The following is a 22,545-nucleotide window of genomic DNA, read 5'->3' on the forward strand; positions in this document are numbered from 1 at the left end:
ATACAAGGTGTGAAGGAACAAGGGGTGGCTGTGGGCATGCACTTGCTGCCGCTGCCAGTGTTTATCTGCATGGCAGCAGGGCATTTGGGCGTTGCCAGGAAGGCGTTTTTATGTAGATTCCTCCTCTTTCAGCACTGCATTGTGGTGCAAGCAAAAGAAGCAAATCCTGTCTGGCTTCCTCTCCGGCCTTTATTCACCTCCCGTGTAGCTGTGAGTGTGTGAGCCTGCAGGGCCCCATGGAATTGCCTAGAAGTAGGCTGAATCGCTGCAAGGGCTGAACAGCAGTATCGGGCAGGCTCGGGCAACGCGCGGCCCGTTCGGGTTATCGCTTCTCGGCCTTTTGGCTAAGATCAAGTGTAAGGTTCACTGAATTGACAACTAAGTAAAAAGATATCTTTAATAGTAACTAGTTTAAAAACAGGGGTAACACACCACTGTGACATAAGCCCCACCGTGAAAATTTTAAAAAATGTATTAAACAAGGAAACACTGAGTTATTATGATACCTATATCTCTGTGTATAAACGATATCTGTAGGAATCAGCATATACCCAGGGCACAACAGTAGTACAAGCCCTAATAATAGCATAGGTGTCCGACAATTACGGATCTCCTAACGCTGGGTTTCACACAATATGTTGTCCCCAATGCACACATTCCTTAAACATTGAACGACCCTACGCGTTTCAGATACTCATCCTCAGGGGTCCGTATCTTGGTAACTCTGGCCTTATCACCAGCGATATTAGTATTTCAACAGCGGATATTCCGCTGTGCGTCACGGGAAGATGCACGTATCGATGTCAACGGCATACTCCATAGCAGGCGCTAGGTTACTATAAACGCTAAACTCCACCCATCGTGTACGGCGGCAAAACATGAATTGACCAATCACAACACCCTCTCGATTCGTGACACCTGCCCATGTGACCCCCCGCCGTCAGCTGACAGCCAGGGGTCATCATCGGCCGCATCAAAACGAACGCGCAGGCGCAGTGGAAGCCAAGTACGTGTCGCCCGGACTGCCAAACACGAGGAGGTAAGCGCTAAAAGATAATATATTGTAAGTATATCTTGCGGCACAGTGTACCACCGCAAGTGGGCAACCTCACAAAGCAACTCAAGAGAAAGAGACACATATGAGGTGGAAGAAATTGCTGAGGTCCCTGTACCTTAGAAAAACTGACAAAACGATCTCTTTGTATGTTGGCTAACAGGTATAGCCATCTCAAATAAGTAATGCACAATTGCACATAAATACTCACCCACCCCAAGGTAAAACACCTATAGGGGGATGGTAACACACATTTAAATGAAACATGTATAGTTGGTCTGCTCATTTAGACCTAGTGGTTGTATGCATTCCAGTCTATGGATCCACTGCGCTTCCTTCCGTAGAATCAGGTTATCCCAGTCCCCTCCTCTCTTGGGGGGTCTGACAAGTTCAATTGCTTGAAATTTTAACACTGCTGCCTGGCCTTGGTGTTTTGCATGCACGTGCTTAGATATTGGAGTGTCCCTACCATGAATGATGTCTCCAACATGCTCCCTAATACGACGACGAAATTGTCGTGCTGTTTTACCCACATAATTTAGGGGGCATGGGCATGTAATAAGGTAGACTACTCCAGCTGTCTTGCAATTGACATAGTCCCGAATATTGTATTGTTTTTGGGTGACAACACTGGTAAAGCTATTTCCTTTAAGAATGAAATCACAGGCTTTACAACCACCGCATCTAAAAGTGCCTGGTGTTTGTCTATCCAGCCATGTACCCCTAGGTGAAATGGGGTCAAAACAGCTGTGCATGACTCTGTCCCTTATATTTTTCCCTCTCCGATACGTGACAGAAGGCCTCTGTGTGATCTGATCTGCTAGATCTATATCAGAACTGAGAATACGCCAATACCTATTCAGTATCTGCATAATGTCATTCTGTTTTGAGTCATAGGTGCCTATGAGTCTGGTAACTTGTTCCTCTTTCCGTTTTTTAGGGACCAGAAGACATTGCCTATCTGCATCCCTAGCTCCCTCATAGGCCTTTCTAATAACACTCTTGGGGAAACCTCTATCCTTCAATCTTGTTTTGAGTTCCTGGGCCTGGCACTCAAAATCACCCATAGAGCTACAGTTCCTACGTACTCTCATAAATTGGCCCTTCGGAATGCCACGTTTGAGGGAATAAGGATGACAGCTATTCCATTGCAAAAAACTATTTGTTGCTGTCTCTTTCCGATGTACCTTTGTGCGAATTGTACCTCCTTCCGTTTTTATGATTTTCAAGTCTAGAAAGGACAGTTCATTCTCATTGATCTCACATGTAAACCTAAGTCCTACATCATTTTTATTGAGGGCTGCTACGAACTTATGGAACTCGTCTGCTGAAGAGTTCCAGAGAATAAGCACGTCATCAATATATCTAATCCACAGTCCAACGGATGAAGTCCAATTTTCAAATTTGTCACCAAAAACAATTGTCTCCTCCCACCAGCCAAGAAATAGATTTGCATAGGTGGGAGCAGCGGGACTCCCCATTGCAGTTCCACATTGCTGATGAAAGATCTTATCTTCAAATATAAATATATTTTTTTCAAGAACAAACTGTAATAACTGCAAAACAAATTGGTTATGAGCAGCAAACTGTGTACCTCTTGATCCCAAATAGTACTCAATCGCTTTATAGCCACATTTGTGAGGTATGGATGAATACAAAGCCTCGACATCCAAACTAGCCAGGATTGTATCTTTCTCCAGAGAAATACCATCAATCTGTTTCAAGACATCCATGGTGTCACGTACATATGATGTAAGACTTAAGACAAAGGGGCGCAACACCTGATCAACATAAGTACTCACATTTTGAGTTAAATTGTTAATGCCTGAAACAATGGGTCTGCCACGTAAGGGAGGATACCCTTTGTGGATTTTGGGCAGGCTATAGAAACACGCCATAACAGGAAATTGTGGGTACAGGAACCCAAACTCTCCTGCACTAATCAAGGATCTGCTCTTTGCATCACTCAGAATGCTCAGCAACTCCTTCTTGAATAGTGCTGTGGGGTTATCCTTTAAAATGGTGTAACAGTTATGGTTAAACAATATGTCCTCACACATTTTTTTATAATCATCCCTACTCATGACCACAATGTTACCACCCTTATCAGATGCTTTTAACACGATGTTCTGTTTTTTCTCTAGAGTGGTCAGAGCTAATCGTTCGGACCAGGACAAATTGTTATCCATGCCCCTACTATCCTGACTAAGATTTTTGATCTCATCTCCCACCATTTCCACAAATAAATCCACATTGGTAAAATCTCCTATAGGTGGCAGCTTTCTACTCTTCATTTTTAGGTTGGTAAAGGGACCTAGACCTGGAGCTCTTCCAGATTCTTCTAACAACCCCTCCAAGGTTGCAAGGCCTTCCATATCAGACTCTTCCAGCCCTAGTTCCATACATTTTTTTCTATTATGATGTTTGAAAAATTTAATCCATTTGAGTTTACGTGCAAATAAATTAAGATCTTTAATCCACGAGAAAGAGTCAAATTTAACTGTGGGGACAAAAGAAAGTCCTTTCTCTAATAATGTGTTCTCTGATGCGCTCAAATTGTATTCAGATAGGTTAATGATTTGTAGTCTATCCATATTTTTTCCCTTCGTTAATCCTTTTGTCCCCTCAGCATGTAGCGGGAAATGGGAGGATTGTTGGCCAAAAAATTATTGCCACTATTAGAAGAGGCTCTACCACGACCTCTATTTCTACCTCTAGCTCCTCCCCTAAACTTTTGTTTCCCACCGCTACCACCGAAAAGTGGACCCACTCTTTCAGAGTCTGTGGTTTCACTCTCTGATGTGGAAGGGTCAGATTCCCTCGGCCCCCTATTGGTCTGTTGATATTGTTGTTGTTGTGTATGGACAAAATCATACGCTTTTTTCTCCCTAAATTCCTGTAGATCTCTCTGGAATTGGAAGTGTTTGCGTTCCTTAAGATGATTAGTAAATCTCTCTAAAGTTTGTTGAAGGATTTTATCCCGTTTATCAAAACCAGGGGTATCTACCAGGGATTTAGCTGCCTCAATCTCTTTTTTAAGCTCAGCACTAATAAAGTCGAACTGAATTTTTTCCTCCTCTACCAAAATCTGCATAAGCCTAAGTGAACTCCCTGTAATCTCCTGTTCCCACCTTTCTTTTATATTAGCAGTTTTTAATCTTAATGCTGGGACAATGGGGACCCTGAGACCTCTGGGAACTATCTTGTTCTTTAAATAATTTTCCAGACTCTGGATCTCCCACCAACTTCTCGTATAATCTTTATGCAATCTATTAAGGTTTTTGAAGGTAGATTTAAGAGACGCACCCTGAACTGTATACACCAGTTCACATTCAGAGAAAACACTTTTTGCCTCACTCATCCACCCTTCTGTGTTTAAATCTGAGAGTGCAAAGGCTGCCATACCCAGATAAAACAAAATAATTAACTGTATAGATTAAATATAGGTTCACTGTATAGTTAGATAGAATCTAATTGTGCTCCCACAATATAAAGAATTTTAATAATAAGGTTCACTGAATTGACAACTAAGTAAAAAGATATCTTTAATAGTAACTAGTTTAAAAACAGGGGTAACACACCACTGTGACATAAGCCCCACCGTGAAAATTTTAAAAAATGTATTAAACAAGGAAACACTGAGTTATTATGATACCTATATCTCTGTGTATAAACGATATCTGTAGGAATCAGCATATACCCAGGGCACAACATTAGTACAAGCCCTAATAATAGCATAGGTGTCCGACAATTACGGATCTCCTAACGCTGGGTTTCACACAATATGTTGTCCCCAATGCACACATTCCTTAAACATTGAACGACCCTACGCGTTTCAGATACTCATCCTCAGGGGTCCGTATCTTGGTAACTCTGGCCTTATCACCAGCGATATTAGTATTTCAACAGCGGATATTCCGCTGTGCGTCACGGGAAGATGCACGTATCGATGTCAACGGCATACTCCATAGCAGGCGCTAGGTTACTATAAACGCTAAACTCCACCCATCGTGTACGGCGGCAAAACATGAATTGACCAATCACAACACCCTCTCGATTCGTGACACCTGCCCATGTGACCCCCCGCCGTCAGCTGACAGCCAGGGGTCATCATCGGCCGCATCAAAACGAACGCGCAGGCGCAGTGGAAGCCAAGTACGTGTCGCCCGGACTGCCAAACACGAGGAGGTAAGCGCTAAAAGATAATATATTGTAAGTATATCTTGCGGCACAGTGTACCACCGCAAGTGGGCAACCTCACAAAGCAACTCAAGAGAAAGAGACACATATGAGGTGGAAGAAATTGCTGAGGTCCCTGTACCTTAGAAAAACTGACAAAACGATCTCTTTGTATGTTGGCTAACAGGTATAGCCATCTCAAATAAGTAATGCACAATTGCACATAAATACTCACCCACCCCAAGGTAAAACACCTATAGGGGGATGGTAACACACATTTAAATGAAACATGTATAGTTGGTCTGCTCATTTAGACCTAGTGGTTGTATGCATTCCAGTCTATGGATCCACTGCGCTTCCTTCCGTAGAATCAGGTTATCCCAGTCCCCTCCTCTCTTGGGGGGTCTGACAAGTTCAATTGCTTGAAATTTTAACACTGCTGCCTGGCCTTGGTGTTTTGCATGCACGTGCTTAGATATTGGAGTGTCCCTACCATGAATGATGTCTCCAACATGCTCCCTAATACGACGACGAAATTGTCGTGCTGTTTTACCCACATAATTTAGGGGGCATGGGCATGTAATAAGGTAGACTACTCCAGCTGTCTTGCAATTGACATAGTCCCGAATATTGTATTGTTTTTGGGTGACAACACTGGTAAAGCTATTTCCTTTAAGAATGAAATCACAGGCTTTACAACCACCGCATCTAAAAGTGCCTGGTGTTTGTCTATCCAGCCATGTACCCCTAGGTGAAATGGGGTCAAAACAGCTGTGCATGACTCTGTCCCTTATATTTTTCCCTCTCCGATACGTGACAGAAGGCCTCTGTGTGATCTGATCTGCTAGATCTATATCAGAACTGAGAATACGCCAATACCTATTCAGTATCTGCATAATGTCATTCTGTTTTGAGTCATAGGTGCCTATGAGTCTGGTAACTTGTTCCTCTTTCCGTTTTTTAGGGACCAGAAGACATTGCCTATCTGCATCCCTAGCTCCCTCATAGGCCTTTCTAATAACACTCTTGGGGAAACCTCTATCCTTCAATCTTGTTTTGAGTTCCTGGGCCTGGCACTCAAAATCACCCATAGAGCTACAGTTCCTACGTACTCTCATAAATTGGCCCTTCGGAATGCCACGTTTGAGGGAATAAGGATGACAGCTATTCCATTGCAAAAAACTATTTGTTGCTGTCTCTTTCCAAAAAGCTGTGCAAAAAAAAGACAGCCTGGCGGCCGGCTGTTGCAGTGTTGCCCTCTCAGGCAACACTGAGTGACTGACTGAGCCTCACCGTCTTATATAAAGTTCAGACGGAACTTTGCACGTGTCATAGTGGAGCCCTCAGGATTCCAGAGCCAGCTTTCTGACATCATAATGGGGCCTCAGAGATAAAAGCCTGGGCCCAGGCAGTGTTGGTCAGTGCTGCTCAGCAGGCAGCACTGGACTGGACTGGATTACAGCTGATACAAGGTGTGAAGGAACAAGGGGTGGCTGTGGGCATGCACTTGCTGCCGCTGCCAGTGTTTATCTGCATGGCAGCAGGGCATTTGGGCGTTGCCAGGAAGGCGTTTTTATGTAGATTCCTCCTCTTTCAGCACTGCATTGTGGTGCAAGCAAAAGAAGCAAATCCTGTCTGGCTTCCTCTCCGGCCTTTATTCACCTCCCGTGTAGCTGTGAGTGTGTGAGCCTGCAGGGCCCCATGGAATTGCCTAGAAGTAGGCTGAATCGCTGCAAGGGCTGAACAGCAGTATCGGGCAGGCTCGGGCAACGCGCGGCCCGTTCGGGTTATCGCTTCTCGGCCTTTTGGCTAAGATCAAGTGTAGTATCTGTTCTTATCAGTTTAATATCTGATACGTCCCCTATCTGGGGACCATATATTAAATGGATTTTTAGAACAGGGAGATGGAAATAGAGCTTGCTCTGTCCACTCCACGCATTGACCTGGTATTGCAGTATTTCCAGGACCGGTGCACCCTTTCCTTATGTGTTGACTAAAAGCAGATTCCAAAAGTGTTTTTTGTCTTTGCTATTGTTTCTGTCTTTCTGAAGGGATCTCCCCTTTTAATCCCATTATTTCAACACCTGTTGGACAATGCATGAGTGATAATGAGCTCATTGATTAAATGCAATTAATGAATAGATTGCCACCTCTTGTTGTGTGTCGTCTGTGTTTCTGTGTTTCCGGCATTTCACATTGGAACACCTCATTCACCTTCCTTGTCTTCTCTCCGCCCTCCCTTTTAGGTAAGTTAAAGAGCTGCACCTGAGCCAGCCACTGATTGATTGATTGATTGATTGATTGATTGATTGATTGATTGATTGATTGATGCAGCACAACAGTCAAATAGTGGAGTGGAGTAGGGGAACAGCAAACAGCCAATAAAGCAGCCCGCCCGCTCGCCTGCCCGCCACAATGGACCTACCTGTGTACACTAGATGGATGTGATGGAATGTACTGTCGTCCCTACATTTCAAGAAGAAGTAAGAATTGCAGTTGCAACAAAGCCTTGCTTGCCTACAAAGAGAGCAGCAATTTGGATTTGTTACTATGTTACCTAGAAGAATAACAAACTGTGCAAGGATGGAGGTTGTAGGAGCAAGGAGAAGTTGTCTGTAAAGTTGGTGGATGCCTATTTTCCATTTTGCAGTCCCTTGTCTCCCTCTTGTGGCCTCCTGGAGGCAACTAGCTGTGCAAAAAAAAGACAGCCTGGCGGCCGGCTGTTGCAGTGTTGCCCTCTCAGGCAACACTGAGTGACTGACTGAGCCTCACCGTCTTATATAAAGTTCAGACGGAACTTTGCACGTGTCATAGTGGAGCCCTCAGGATTCCAGAGCCAGCTTTCTGACATCATAATGGGGCCTCAGAGATAAAAGCCTGGGCCCAGGCAGTGTTGGTCAGTGCTGCTCAGCAGGCAGCACTGGACTGGACTGGATTACAGCTGATACAAGGTGTGAAGGAACAAGGGGTGGCTGTGGGCATGCACTTGCTGCCGCTGCCAGTGTTTATCTGCATGGCAGCAGGGCATTTGGGCGTTGCCAGGAAGGCGTTTTTATGTAGATTCCTCCTCTTTCAGCACTGCATTGTGGTGCAAGCAAAAGAAGCAAATCCTGTCTGGCTTCCTCTCCGGCCTTTATTCACCTCCCGTGTAGCTGTGAGTGTGTGAGCCTGCAGGGCCCCATGGAATTGCCTAGAAGTAGGCTGAATCGCTGCAAGGGCTGAACAGCAGTATCGGGCAGGCTCGGGCAACGCGCGGCCCGTTCGGGTTATCGCTTCTCGGCCTTTTGGCTAAGATCAAGTGTAGTATCTGTTCTTATCAGTTTAATATCTGATACGTCCCCTATCTGGGGACCATATATTAAATGGATTTTTAGAACAGGGAGATGGAAATAGAGCTTGCTCTGTCCACTCCACGCATTGACCTGGTATTGCAGTATTTCCAGGACCGGTGCACCCTTTCCTTATGTGTTGACTAAAAGCAGATTCCAAAAGTGTTTTTTGTCTTTGCTATTGTTTCTGTCTTTCTGAAGGGATCTCCCCTTTTAATCCCATTATTTCAACACCTGTTGGACAATGCATGAGTGATAATGAGCTCATTGATTAAATGCAATTAATGAATAGATTGCCACCTCTTGTTGTGTGTCGTCTGTGTTTCTGTGTTTCCGGCATTTCACATTGGAACACCTCATTCACCTTCCTTGTCTTCTCTCCGCCCTCCCTTTTAGGTAAGTTAAAGAGCTGCACCTGAGCCAGCCACTGATTGATTGATTGATTGATTGATTGATTGATTGATTGATTGATGCAGCACAACAGTCAAATAGTGGAGTGGAGTAGGGGAACAGCAAACAGCCAATAAAGCAGCCCGCCCGCTCGCCTGCCCGCCACAATGGACCTACCTGTGTACACTAGATGGATGTGATGGAATGTACTGTCGTCCCTACATTTCAAGAAGAAGTAAGAATTGCAGTTGCAACAAAGCCTTGCTTGCCTACAAAGAGAGCAGCAATTTGGATTTGTTACTATGTTACCTAGAAGAATAACAAACTGTGCAAGGATGGAGGTTGTAGGAGCAAGGAGAAGTTGTCTGTAAAGTTGGTGGATGCCTATTGTCCATTTTGCAGTCCCTTGTCTCCCTCTTGTGGCCTCCTGGAGGCAACTAGCTGTGCAAAAAAAAGACAGCCTGGCGGCCGGCTGTTGCAGTGTTGCCCTCTCAGGCAACACTGAGTGACTGACTGAGCCTCACCGTCTTATATAAAGTTCAGACGGAACTTTGCACGTGTCATAGTGGAGCCCTCAGGATTCCAGAGCCAGCTTTCTGACATCATAATGGGGCCTCAGAGATAAAAGCCTGGGCCCAGGCAGTGTTGGTCAGTGCTGCTCAGCAGGCAGCACTGGACTGGACTGGATTACAGCTGATACAAGGTGTGAAGGAACAAGGGGTGGCTGTGGGCATGCACTTGCTGCCGCTGCCAGTGTTTATCTGCATGGCAGCAGGGCATTTGGGCGTTGCCAGGAAGGCGTTTTTATGTAGATTCCTCCTCTTTCAGCACTGCATTGTGGTGCAAGCAAAAGAAGCAAATCCTGTCTGGCTTCCTCTCCGGCCTTTATTCACCTCCCGTGTAGCTGTGAGTGTGTGAGCCTGCAGGGCCCCATGGAATTGCCTAGAAGTAGGCTGAATCGCTGCAAGGGCTGAACAGCAGTATCGGGCAGGCTCGGGCAACGCGCGGCCCGTTCGGGTTATCGCTTCTCGGCCTTTTGGCTAAGATCAAGTGTAGTATCTGTTCTTATCAGTTTAATATCTGATACGTCCCCTATCTGGGGACCATATATTAAATGGATTTTTAGAACAGGGAGATGGAAATAGAGCTTGCTCTGTCCACTCCACGCATTGACCTGGTATTGCAGTATTTCCAGGACCGGTGCACCCTTTCCTTATGTGTTGACTAAAAGCAGATTCCAAAAGTGTTTTTTGTCTTTGCTATTGTTTCTGTCTTTCTGAAGGGATCTCCCCTTTTAATCCCATTATTTCAACACCTGTTGGACAATGCATGAGTGATAATGAGCTCATTGATTAAATGCAATTAATGAATAGATTGCCACCTCTTGTTGTGTGTCGTCTGTGTTTCTGTGTTTCCGGCATTTCACATTGGAACACCTCATTCACCTTCCTTGTCTTCTCTCCGCCCTCCCTTTTAGGTAAGTTAAAGAGCTGCACCTGAGCCAGCCACTGATTGATTGATTGATTGATTGATTGATTGATTGATTGATTGATTGATTGATTGATGCAGCACAACAGTCAAATAGTGGAGTGGAGTAGGGGAACAGCAAACAGCCAATAAAGCAGCCCGCCCGCTCGCCTGCCCGCCACAATGGACCTACCTGTGTACACTAGATGGATGTGATGGAATGTACTGTCGTCCCTACATTTCAAGAAGAAGTAAGAATTGCAGTTGCAACAAAGCCTTGCTTGCCTACAAAGAGAGCAGCAATTTGGATTTGTTACTATGTTACCTAGAAGAATAACAAACTGTGCAAGGATGGAGGTTGTAGGAGCAAGGAGAAGTTGTCTGTAAAGTTGGTGGATGCCTATTTTCCATTTTGCAGTCCCTTGTCTCCCTCTTGTGGCCTCCTGGAGGCAACTAGCTGTGCAAAAAAAAGACAGCCTGGCGGCCGGCTGTTGCAGTGTTGCCCTCTCAGGCAACACTGAGTGACTGACTGAGCCTCACCGTCTTATATAAAGTTCAGACGGAACTTTGCACGTGTCATAGTGGAGCCCTCAGGATTCCAGAGCCAGCTTTCTGACATCATAATGGGGCCTCAGAGATAAAAGCCTGGGCCCAGGCAGTGTTGGTCAGTGCTGCTCAGCAGGCAGCACTGGACTGGACTGGATTACAGCTGATACAAGGTGTGAAGGAACAAGGGGTGGCTGTGGGCATGCACTTGCTGCCGCTGCCAGTGTTTATCTGCATGGCAGCAGGGCATTTGGGCGTTGCCAGGAAGGCGTTTTTATGTAGATTCCTCCTCTTTCAGCACTGCATTGTGGTGCAAGCAAAAGAAGCAAATCCTGTCTGGCTTCCTCTCCGGCCTTTATTCACCTCCCGTGTAGCTGTGAGTGTGTGAGCCTGCAGGGCCCCATGGAATTGCCTAGAAGTAGGCTGAATCGCTGCAAGGGCTGAACAGCAGTATCGGGCAGGCTCGGGCAACGCGCGGCCCGTTCGGGTTATCACTTCTCGGCCTTTTGGCTAAGATCAAGTGTAGTATCTGTTCTTATCAGTTTAATATCTGATACGTCCCCTATCTGGGGACCATATATTAAATGGATTTTTAGAACAGGGAGATGGAAATAGAGCTTGCTCTGTCCACTCCACGCATTGACCTGGTATTGCAGTATTTCCAGGACCGGTGCACCCTTTCCTTATGTGTTGACTAAAAGCAGATTCCAAAAGTGTTTTTTGTCTTTGCTATTGTTTCTGTCTTTCTGAAGGGATCTCCCCTTTTAATCCCATTATTTCAACACCTGTTGGACAATGCATGAGTGATAATGAGCTCATTGATTAAATGCAATTAATGAATAGATTGCCACCTCTTGTTGTGTGTCGTCTGTGTTTCTGTGTTTCCGGCATTTCACATTGGAACACCTCATTCACCTTCCTTGTCTTCTCTCCGCCCTCCCTTTTAGGTAAGTTAAAGAGCTGCACCTGAGCCAGCCACTGATTGATTGATTGATTGATTGATTGATTGATTGATTGATTGATTGATTGATGCAGCACAACAGTCAAATAGTGGAGTGGAGTAGGGGAACAGCAAACAGCCAATAAAGCAGCCCGCCCGCTCGCCTGCCCGCCACAATGGACCTACCTGTGTACACTAGATGGATGTGATGGAATGTACTGTCGTCCCTACATTTCAAGAAGAAGTAAGAATTGCAGTTGCAACAAAGCCTTGCTTGCCTACAAAGAGAGCAGCAATTTGGATTTGTTACTATGTTACCTAGAAGAATAACAAACTGTGCAAGGATGGAGGTTGTAGGAGCAAGGAGAAGTTGTCTGTAAAGTTGGTGGATGCCTATTTTCCATTTTGCAGTCCCTTGTCTCCCTCTTGTGGCCTCCTGGAGGCAACTAGCTGTGCAAAAAAAAGACAGCCTGGCGGCCGGCTGTTGCAGTGTTGCCCTCTCAGGCAACACTGAGTGACTGACTGAGCCTCACCGTCTTATATAAAGTTCAGACGGAACTTTGCACGTGTCATAGTGGAGCCCTCAGGATTCCAGAGCCAGCTTTCTGACATCATAATGGGGCCTCAGAGATAAAAGCCTGGGCCCAGGCAGTGTTGGTCAGTGCTGCTCAGCAGGCAGCACTGGACTGGACTGGATTACAGCTGATACAAGGTGTGAAGGAACAAGGGGTGGCTGTGGGCATGCACTTGCTGCCGCTGCCAGTGTTTATCTGCATGGCAGCAGGGCATTTGGGCGTTGCCAGGAAGGCGTTTTTATGTAGATTCCTCCTCTTTCAGCACTGCATTGTGGTGCAAGCAAAAGAAGCAAATCCTGTCTGGCTTCCTCTCCGGCCTTTATTCACCTCCCGTGTAGCTGTGAGTGTGTGAGCCTGCAGGGCCCCATGGAATTGCCTAGAAGTAGGCTGAATCGCTGCAAGGGCTGAACAGCAGTATCGGGCAGGCTCGGGCAACGCACGGCCCGTTCGGGTTATCGCTTCTCGGCCTTTTGGCTAAGATCAAGTGTAGTATCTGTTCTTATCAGTTTAACCCCTTAATGACCGGGCCATTTTGCACGTTAATGACCAAGGATTATTTTTTGTTTTTTCACGGTCGCATTCCAAGAGTCGTAACTCTTTTTTTATTCCGTCGACATAGCCGTATAAGGGCTTGTTTTTTGCGGGACGAGTTGTATTTTGTAATTGCACCATTTTTAGATGCTTATAATATATTGATTAACTTTTATTAACTTTATTTTAGGAGAGAATTGAAAATAAGCAGCTATTCCAGCATTAATTTTCACGTTATAAATTTACGCCGTTTACTATGCAGCGTGAATAACATGTTAACTTTATTCTATGGGTCGGCACGATTACAGGGATACCAAATGTGTAAAGGTTTTATATGTTTTTTCTACGTTTGCACAATAAAAACCCTTTTAGAAAAAAATTACTTGTTTTTGCATCGCCGCGTTCCAAGAGGCGTAATTTTTTTATTTTTCCGTCGATGTGGCCGTACGTGGGATTGATTTTTGCGGGACAATGTGTAGTTTTCATTAGTACTATTTTGGGGTACATAGGACTTATAGATGAACTTTTATTTTATTTTTTATGGGGGGAATGGGAGAAAAGAGAGAATTTTGCCGTTGTTTTTTGCGTTTTCTTTGGACGCCGTTCATCCGGCGGTTTAATTAATGTGTTCATTTTATTGGTCAAGTTGTTACGATCGCGGGGATACCATATATGTGTATGTGTGATTTGTTTTGACCGTTTTATTAAATAAAACCACTTTTTGGGGCAAAAAAGTAGTTTTATTTGACTTTGACTGTAATTTTTTTTATTTTTTTTTTCACAAACTTTATTTAACGGTTTTACTTTTTTTTTTTTAGTCCCACCAGGGGACTTCACTATGCGATGTGCCGATCGCATATATAATGCTTTGGTATACTTAGTATACCAAAGCATTATTGCCTGTCAGTGTAAAACTGACAGGCAACCTGTTAGGTCATGCCTCTGGCATCGCCTAACAGGCAGATGCTGAAGACAGACCTGGGGGTCTTTGTTAGACCCCCGGCTGTCATGGAAACCCGACGGCGACCCGCGATTTGTTTGCGGGGGCGCCGATCGGGAGACAGAGGGAGTTCCCCCCTCTGTCAAACACATTAAATGCCGCTGTCACTGTTGACAGCGGCATTTAATGGGTTAAACTGCCGGAATCGGCGCGTGCTTCGATTCCGGCAGTTGCAGCAGGAGCCAGGCTGTGTATAACAGCCGTGCTCCTGCCGCTGATCGCGTGGGTACAGTCTCAGTACCCGCGCGATCACAGGACGGATATATCCGTCCTCCTGCGCGAACTAGCAGCTGCTGAGGACGGATATATCCGTCCTTCGGCGTTAAGGGGTTAATATCTGATACGTCCCCTATCTGGGGACCATATATTAAATGGATTTTTAGAACAGGGAGATGGAAATAGAGCTTGCTCTGTCCACTCCACGCATTGACCTGGTATTGCAGTATTTCCAGGACCGGTGCACCCTTTCCTTATGTGTTGACTAAAAGCAGATTCCAAAAGTGTTTTTTGTCTTTGCTATTGTTTCTGTCTTTCTGAAGGGATCTCCCCTTTTAATCCCATTATTTCAACACCTGTTGGACAATGCATGAGTGATAATGAGCTCATTGATTAAATGCAATTAATGAATAGATTGCCACCTCTTGTTGTGTGTCGTCTGTGTTTCTGTGTTTCCGGCATTTCACATTGGAACACCTCATTCACCTTCCTTGTCTTCTCTCCGCCCTCCCTTTTAGGTAAGTTAAAGAGCTGCACCTGAGCCAGCCACTGATTGATTGATTGATTGATTGATTGATTGATTGATTGATTGATTGATGCAGCACAACAGTCAAATAGTGGAGTGGAGTAGGGGAACAGCAAACAGCCAATAAAGCAGCCCGCCCGCTCGCCTGCCCGCCACAATGGACCTACCTGTGTACACTAGATGGATGTGATGGAATGTACTGTCGTCCCTACATTTCAAGAAGAAGTAAGAATTGCAGTTGCAACAAAGCCTTGCTTGCCTACAAAGAGAGCAGCAATTTGGATTTGTTACTATGTTACCTAGAAGAATAACAAACTGTGCAAGGATGGAGGTTGTAGGAGCAAGGAGAAGTTGTCTGTAAAGTTGGTGGATGCCTATTTTCCATTTTGCAGTCCCTTGTCTCCCTCTTGTGGCCTCCTGGAGGCAACTAGCTGTGCAAAAAAAAGACAGCCTGGCGGCCGGCTGTTGCAGTGTTGCCCTCTCAGGCAACACTGAGTGACTGACTGAGCCTCACCGTCTTATATAAAGTTCAGACGGAACTTTGCACGTGTCATAGTGGAGCCCTCAGGATTCCAGAGCCAGCTTTCTGACATCATAATGGGGCCTCAGAGATAAAAGCCTGGGCCCAGGCAGTGTTGGTCAGTGCTGCTCAGCAGGCAGCACTGGACTGGACTGGATTACAGCTGATACAAGGTGTGAAGGAACAAGGGGTGGCTGTGGGCATGCACTTGCTGCCGCTGCCAGTGTTTATCTGCATGGCAGCAGGGCATTTGGGCGTTGCCAGGAAGGTGTTTTTATGTAGATTCCTCCTCTTTCAGCACTGCATTGTGGTGCAAGCAATAGAAGCAAATCCTGTCTGGCTTCCTCTCCGGCCTTTATTCACCTCCCGTGTAGCTGTGAGTGTGTGAGCCTGCAGGGCCCCATGGAATTGCCTAGAAGTAGGCTGAATCGCTGCAAGGGCTGAACAGCAGTATCGGGCAGGCTCGGGCAACGCGCGGCCCGTTCGGGTTATCGCTTCTCGGCCTTTTGGCTAAGATCAAGTGTAGTATCTGTTCTTATCAGTTTAATATCTGATACGTCCCCTATCTGGGGACCATATATTAAATGGATTTTTAGAACAGGGAGATGGAAATAGAGCTTGCTCTGTCCACTCCACGCATTGACCTGGTATTGCAGTATTTCCAGGACCGGTGCACCCTTTCCTTATGTGTTGACTAAAAGCAGATTCCAAAAGTGTTTTTTGTCTTTGCTATTGTTTCTGTCTTTCTGAAGGGATCTCCCCTTTTAATCCCATTATTTCAACACCTGTTGGACAATGCATGAGTGATAATGAGCTCATTGATTAAATGCAATTAATGAATAGATTGCCACCTCTTGTTGTGTGTCGTCTGTGTTTCTGTGTTTCCGGCATTTCACATTGGAACACCTCATTCACCTTCCTTGTCTTCTCTCCGCCCTCCCTTCTAGGTAAGTTAAAGAGCTGCACCTGAGCCAGCCACTGATTGATTGATTGATTGATTGATTGATTGATTGATTGATTGATTGATTGATTGATTGATTGATGCAGCACAACAGTCAAATAGTGGAGTGGAGTAGGGGAACAGCAAACAGCCAATAAAGCAGCCCGCCCGCTCGCCTGCCCGCCACAATGGACCTACCTGTGTACACTAGATGGATGTGATGGAATGTACTGTCGTCCCTGCATTTCAAGAAGAAGTAAGAATTGCAGTTGCAACAAAGCCTTGCTTGCCTACAAAGAGAGCAGCAATTTGGATTTGTTACTATGTTACCTAGAAGAATAACAAACTGTGCAAGGATGGAGGTTGTAGGAGCAAGGAGAAGTTGTCTGTAAAGTTGGTGGATGCCTATTTTCCATTTTGCAGTCCCTTGTCTCCCTCTTGTGGCCTCCTGGAGGCAACTAGCTGTGCAAAAAAAAGACAGCCTGGCGGCCGGCTGTTGCAGTGTTGCCCTCTCAGGCAACACTGAGTGACTGACTGAGCCTCACCGTCTTATATAAAGTTCAGACGGAACTTTGCACGTGTCATAGTGGAGCCCTCAGGATTCCAGAGCCAGCTTTCTGACATCATAATGGGGCCTCAGAGATAAAAGCCTGGGCCCAGGCAGTGTTGGTCAGTGCTGCTCAGCAGGCAGCACTGGACTGGACTGGATTACAGCTGATACAAGGTGTGAAGGAACAAGGGGTGGCTGTGGGCATGCACTTGCTGCCGCTGCCAGTGTTTATCTGCATGGCAGCAGGGCATTTGGGCGTTGCCAGGAAGGCGTTTTTATGTAGATTCCTCCTCTTTCAGCACTGCATTGTGGTGCAAGCAAAAGAAGCAAATCCTGTCTGGCTTCCTCTCCGGCCTTTATTCACCTCCCGTGTAGCTGTGAGTGTGTGAGCCTGCAGGGCCCCATGGAATTGCCTAGAAGTAGGCTGAATCGCTGCAAGGGCTGAACAGCAGTATCGGGCAGGCTCGGGCAACGCGCGGCCCGTTCGGGTTATCGCTTCTCGGCCTTTTGGCTAAGATCAAGTGTAGTATCTGTTCTTATCAGTTTAATATCTGATACGTCCCCTATCTGGGGACCATATATTAAATGGATTTTTAGAACAGGGAGATGGAAATAGAGCTTGCTCTGTCCACTCCACGCATTGACCTGGTATTGCAGTATTTCCAGGACCGGTGCACCCTTTCCTTATGTGTTGACTAAAAGCAGATTCCAAAAGTGTTTTTTGTCTTTGCTATTGTTTCTGTCTTTCTGAAGGGATCTCCCCTTTTAATCCCATTATTTCAACACCTGTTGGACAATGCATGAGTGATAATGAGCTCATTGATTAAATGCAATTAATGAATAGATTGCCACCTCTTGTTGTGTGTCGTCTGTGTTTCTGTGTTTCCGGCATTTCACATTGGAACACCTCATTCACCTTCCTTGTCTTCTCTCCGCCCTCCCTTTTAGGTAAGTTAAAGAGCTGCACCTGAGCCAGCCACTGATTGATTGATTGATTGATTGATTGATTGATTGATTGATTGATTGATTGATTGATTGATGCAGCACAACAGTCAAATAGTGGAGTGGAGTAGGGGAACAGCAAACAGCCAATAAAGCAGCCCGCCCGCTCGCCTGCCCGCCACAATGGACCTACCTGTGTACACTAGATGGATGTGATGGAATGTACTGTCGTCCCTACATTTCAAGAAGAAGTAAGAATTGCAGTTGCAACAAAGCCTTGCTTGCCTACAAAGAGAGCAGCAATTTGGATTTGTTACTATGTTACCTAGAAGAATAACAAACTGTGCAAGGATGGAGGTTGTAGGAGCAAGGAGAAGTTGTCTGTAAAGTTGGTGGATGCCTATTTTCCATTTTGCAGTCCCTTGTCTCCCTCTTGTGGCCTCCTGGAGGCAACTAGCTGTGCAAAAAAAAGACAGCCTGGCGGCCGGCTGTTGCAGTGTTGCCCTCTCAGGCAACACTGAGTGACTGACTGAGCCTCACCGTCTTATATAAAGTTCAGACGGAACTTTGCACGTGTCATAGTGGAGCCCTCAGGATTCCAGAGCCAGCTTTCTGACATCATAATGGGGCCTCAGAGATAAAAGCCTGGGCCCAGGCAGTGTTGGTCAGTGCTGCTCAGCAGGCAGCACTGGACTGGACTGGATTACAGCTGATACAAGGTGTGAAGGAACAAGGGGTGGCTGTGGGCATGCACTTGCTGCCGCTGCCAGTGTTTATCTGCATGGCAGCAGGGCATTTGGGCGTTGCCAGGAAGGCGTTTTTATGTAGATTCCTCCTCTTTCAGCACTGCATTGTGGTGCAAGCAAAAGAAGCAAATCCTGTCTGGCTTCCTCTCCGGCCTTTATTCACCTCCCGTGTAGCTGTGAGTGTGTGAGCCTGCAGGGCCCCATGGAATTGCCTAGAAGTAGGCTGAATCGCTGCAAGGGCTGAACAGCAGTATCGGGCAGGCTCGGGCAACGCGCGGCCCGTTCGGGTTATCGCTTCTCGGCCTTTTGGCTAAGATCAAGTGTAGTATCTGTTCTTATCAGTTTAATATCTGATACGTCCCCTATCTGGGGACCATATATTAAATGGATTTTTAGAACAGGGAGATGGAAATAGAGCTTGCTCTGTCCACTCCACGCATTGACCTGGTATTGCAGTATTTCCAGGACCGGTGCACCCTTTCCTTATGTGTTGACTAAAAGCAGATTCCAAAAGTGTTTTTTGTCTTTGCTATTGTTTCTGTCTTTCTGAAGGGATCTCCCCTTTTAATCCCATTATTTCAACACCTGTTGGACAATGCATGAGTGATAATGAGCTCATTGATTAAATGCAATTAATGAATAGATTGCCACCTCTTGTTGTGTGTCGTCTGTGTTTCTGTGTTTCCGGCATTTCACATTGGAACACCTCATTCACCTTCCTTGTCTTCTCTCCGCCCTCCCTTTTAGGTAAGTTAAAGAGCTGCACCTGAGCCAGCCACTGATTGATTGATTGATTGATTGATTGATTGATTGATTGATTGATGCAGCACAACAGTCAAATAGTGGAGTGGAGTAGGGGAACAGCAAACAGCCAATAAAGCAGCCCGCCCGCTCGCCTGCCCGCCACAATGGACCTACCTGTGTACACTAGATGGATGTGATGGAATGTACTGTCGTCCCTACATTTCAAGAAGAAGTAAGAATTGCAGTTGCAACAAAGCCTTGCTTGCCTACAAAGAGAGCAGCAATTTGGATTTGTTACTATGTTACCTAGAAGAATAACAAACTGTGCAAGGATGGAGGTTGTAGGAGCAAGGAGAAGTTGTCTGTAAAGTTGGTGGATGCCTATTTTCCATTTTGCAGTCCCTTGTCTCCCTCTTGTGGCCTCCTGGAGGCAACTAGCTGTGCAAAAAAAAGACAGCCTGGCGGCCGGCTGTTGCAGTGTTGCCCTCTCAGGCAACACTGAGTGACTGACTGAGCCTCACCGTCTTATATAAAGTTCAGACGGAACTTTGCACGTGTCATAGTGGAGCCCTCAGGATTCCAGAGCCAGCTTTCTGACATCATAATGGGGCCTCAGAGATAAAAGCCTGGGCCCAGGCAGTGTTGGTCAGTGCTGCTCAGCAGGCAGCACTGGACTGGACTGGATTACAGCTGATACAAGGTGTGAAGGAACAAGGGGTGGCTGTGGGCATGCACTTGCTGCCGCTGCCAGTGTTTATCTGCATGGCAGCAGGGCATTTGGGCGTTGCCAGGAAGGCGTTTTTATGTAGATTCCTCCTCTTTCAGCACTGCATTGTGGTGCAAGCAAAAGAAGCAAATCCTGTCTGGCTTCCTCTCCGGCCTTTATTCACCTCCCGTGTAGCTGTGAGTGTGTGAGCCTGCAGGGCCCCATGGAATTGCCTAGAAGTAGGCTGAATCGCTGCAAGGGCTGAACAGCAGTATCGGGCAGGCTCGGGCAACGCGCGGCCCGTTCGGGTTATCGCTTCTCGGCCTTTTGGCTAAGATCAAGTGTAGTATCTGTTCTTATCAGTTTAATATCTGATACGTCCCCTATCTGGGGACCATATATTAAATGGATTTTTAGAACAGGGAGATGGAAATAGAGCTTGCTCTGTCCACTCCACGCATTGACCTGGTATTGCAGTATTTCCAGGACCGGTGCACCCTTTCCTTATGTGTTGACTAAAAGCAGATTCCAAAAGTGTTTTTTGTCTTTGCTATTGTTTCTGTCTTTCTGAAGGGATCTCCCCTTTTAATCCCATTATTTCAACACCTGTTGGACAATGCATGAGTGATAATGAGCTCATTGATTAAATGCAATTAATGAATAGATTGCCACCTCTTGTTGTGTGTCGTCTGTGTTTCTGTGTTTCCGGCATTTCACATTGGAACACCTCATTCACCTTCCTTGTCTTCTCTCCGCCCTCCCTTTTAGGTAAGTTAAAGAGCTGCACCTGAGCCAGCCACTGATTGATTGATTGATTGATTGATTGATTGATTGATTGATGCAGCACAACAGTCAAATAGTGGAGTGGAGTAGGGGAACAGCAAACAGCCAATAAAGCAGCCCGCCCGCTCGCCTGCCCGCCACAATGGACCTACCTGTGTACACTAGATGGATGTGATGGAATGTACTGTCGTCCCTGCATTTCAAGAAGAAGTAAGAATTGCAGTTGCAACAAAGCCTTGCTTGCCTACAAAGAGAGCAGCAATTTGGATTTGTTACTATGTTACCTAGAAGAATAACAAACTGTGCAAGGATGGAGGTTGTAGGAGCAAGGAGAAGTTGTCTGTAAAGTTGGTGGATGCCTATTTTCCATTTTGCAGTCCCTTGTCTCCCTCTTGTGGCCTCCTGGAGGCAACTAGCTGTGCAAAAAAAAGACAGCCTGGCGGCCGGCTGTTGCAGTGTTGCCCTCTCAGGCAACACTGAGTGACTGACTGAGCCTCACCGTCTTATATAAAGTTCAGACGGAACTTTGCACGTGTCATAGTGGAGCCCTCAGGATTCCAGAGCCAGCTTTCTGACATCATAATGGGGCCTCAGAGATAAAAGCCTGGGCCCAGGCAGTGTTGGTCAGTGCTGCTCAGCAGGCAGCACTGGACTGGACTGGATTACAGCTGATACAAGGTGTGAAGGAACAAGGGGTGGCTGTGGGCATGCACTTGCTGCCGCTGCCAGTGTTTATCTGCATGGCAGCAGGGCATTTGGGCGTTGCCAGGAAGGCGTTTTTATGTAGATTCCTCCTCTTTCAGCACTGCATTGTGGTGCAAGCAAAAGAAGCAAATCCTGTCTGGCTTCCTCTCCGGCCTTTATTCACCTCCCGTGTAGCTGTGAGTGTGTGAGCCTGCAGGGCCCCATGGAATTGCCTAGAAGTAGGCTGAATCGCTGCAAGGGCTGAACAGCAGTATCGGGCAGGCTCGGGCAACGCGCGGCCCGTTCGGGTTATCGCTTCTCGGCCTTTTGGCTAAGATCAAGTGTAGTATCTGTTCTTATCAGTTTAATATCTGATACGTCCCCTATCTGGGGACCATATATTAAATGGATTTTTAGAACAGGGAGATGGAAATAGAGCTTGCTCTGTCCACTCCACGCATTGACCTGGTATTGCAGTATTTCCAGGACCGGTGCACCCTTTCCTTATGTGTTGACTAAAAGCAGATTCCAAAAGTGTTTTTTGTCTTTGCTATTGTTTCTGTCTTTCTGAAGGGATCTCCCCTTTTAATCCCATTATTTCAACACCTGTTGGACAATGCATGAGTGATAATGAGCTCATTGATTAAATGCAATTAATGAATAGATTGCCACCTCTTGTTGTGTGTCGTCTGTGTTTCTGTGTTTCCGGCATTTCACATTGGAACACCTCATTCACCTTCCTTGTCTTCTCTCCGCCCTCCCTTTTAGGTAAGTTAAAGAGCTGCACCTGAGCCAGCCACTGATTGATTGATTGATTGATTGATTGATTGATTGATTGATTGATTGATTGATTGATGCAGCACAACAGTCAAATAGTGGAGTGGAGTAGGGGAACAGCAAACAGCCAATAAAGCAGCCCGCCCGCTCGCCTGCCCGCCACAATGGACCTACCTGTGTACACTAGATGGATGTGATGGAATGTACTGTCGTCCCTACATTTCAAGAAGAAGTAAGAATTGCAGTTGCAACAAAGCCTTGCTTGCCTACAAAGAGAGCAGCAATTTGGATTTGTTACTATGTTACCTAGAAGAATAACAAACTGTGCAAGGATGGAGGTTGTAGGAGCAAGGAGAAGTTGTCTGTAAAGTTGGTGGATGCCTATTTTCCATTTTGCAGT

At 46.0% G+C, this 22,545-nt stretch overlaps 9 non-coding genes and 2 pseudogenes across 9 annotated transcripts; all 11 read left to right on the forward strand.

Annotated features, from left to right (window-relative positions):
* Window positions 1-7,022: 7,022 nt before the first annotated feature.
* Window positions 7,023-7,213, forward strand: LOC142715714 (U2 spliceosomal RNA). Its single transcript, XR_012871055.1, has one exon. It is a non-coding gene; the product is annotated as a U2 spliceosomal RNA (small nuclear RNA).
* A 1,288-nt stretch (window positions 7,214-8,501) lies between these two features.
* Window positions 8,502-8,692, forward strand: LOC142715716 (U2 spliceosomal RNA). Its single transcript, XR_012871057.1, has one exon. It is a non-coding gene; the product is annotated as a U2 spliceosomal RNA (small nuclear RNA).
* Window positions 8,693-9,972: 1,280 nt separating this feature from the next.
* LOC142715717 (U2 spliceosomal RNA) lies at window positions 9,973-10,163 on the forward strand. The gene has a single exon (XR_012871058.1). It is a non-coding gene; the product is annotated as a U2 spliceosomal RNA (small nuclear RNA).
* A 1,292-nt stretch (window positions 10,164-11,455) lies between these two features.
* Window positions 11,456-11,646, forward strand: LOC142715767 (U2 spliceosomal RNA). The gene has a single exon (XR_012871104.1). It is a non-coding gene; the product is annotated as a U2 spliceosomal RNA (small nuclear RNA).
* A 1,288-nt stretch (window positions 11,647-12,934) lies between these two features.
* Window positions 12,935-13,176, forward strand: LOC142715788 (U2 spliceosomal RNA; annotated as a pseudogene).
* A 1,124-nt stretch (window positions 13,177-14,300) lies between these two features.
* LOC142715786 (U2 spliceosomal RNA) lies at window positions 14,301-14,479 on the forward strand (annotated as a pseudogene).
* A 1,284-nt stretch (window positions 14,480-15,763) lies between these two features.
* LOC142715718 (U2 spliceosomal RNA) lies at window positions 15,764-15,954 on the forward strand. Its single transcript, XR_012871059.1, has one exon. It is a non-coding gene; the product is annotated as a U2 spliceosomal RNA (small nuclear RNA).
* Window positions 15,955-17,254: 1,300 nt separating this feature from the next.
* On the forward strand, window positions 17,255-17,445 carry LOC142715719 (U2 spliceosomal RNA). Its single transcript, XR_012871060.1, has one exon. It is a non-coding gene; the product is annotated as a U2 spliceosomal RNA (small nuclear RNA).
* Window positions 17,446-18,741: 1,296 nt separating this feature from the next.
* On the forward strand, window positions 18,742-18,932 carry LOC142715720 (U2 spliceosomal RNA). Its single transcript, XR_012871061.1, has one exon. It is a non-coding gene; the product is annotated as a U2 spliceosomal RNA (small nuclear RNA).
* A 1,280-nt stretch (window positions 18,933-20,212) lies between these two features.
* On the forward strand, window positions 20,213-20,403 carry LOC142715722 (U2 spliceosomal RNA). The gene has a single exon (XR_012871062.1). It is a non-coding gene; the product is annotated as a U2 spliceosomal RNA (small nuclear RNA).
* Window positions 20,404-21,679: 1,276 nt separating this feature from the next.
* Window positions 21,680-21,870, forward strand: LOC142715723 (U2 spliceosomal RNA). Its single transcript, XR_012871063.1, has one exon. It is a non-coding gene; the product is annotated as a U2 spliceosomal RNA (small nuclear RNA).
* The last annotated feature ends 675 nt before the right edge of the window (window positions 21,871-22,545 follow it).

This window comes from Rhinoderma darwinii, unplaced genomic scaffold (genome assembly GCF_050947455.1).
Source record: "Rhinoderma darwinii isolate aRhiDar2 unplaced genomic scaffold, aRhiDar2.hap1 Scaffold_445, whole genome shotgun sequence".
NCBI lineage: Eukaryota > Metazoa > Chordata > Amphibia > Anura > Rhinodermatidae > Rhinoderma > Rhinoderma darwinii.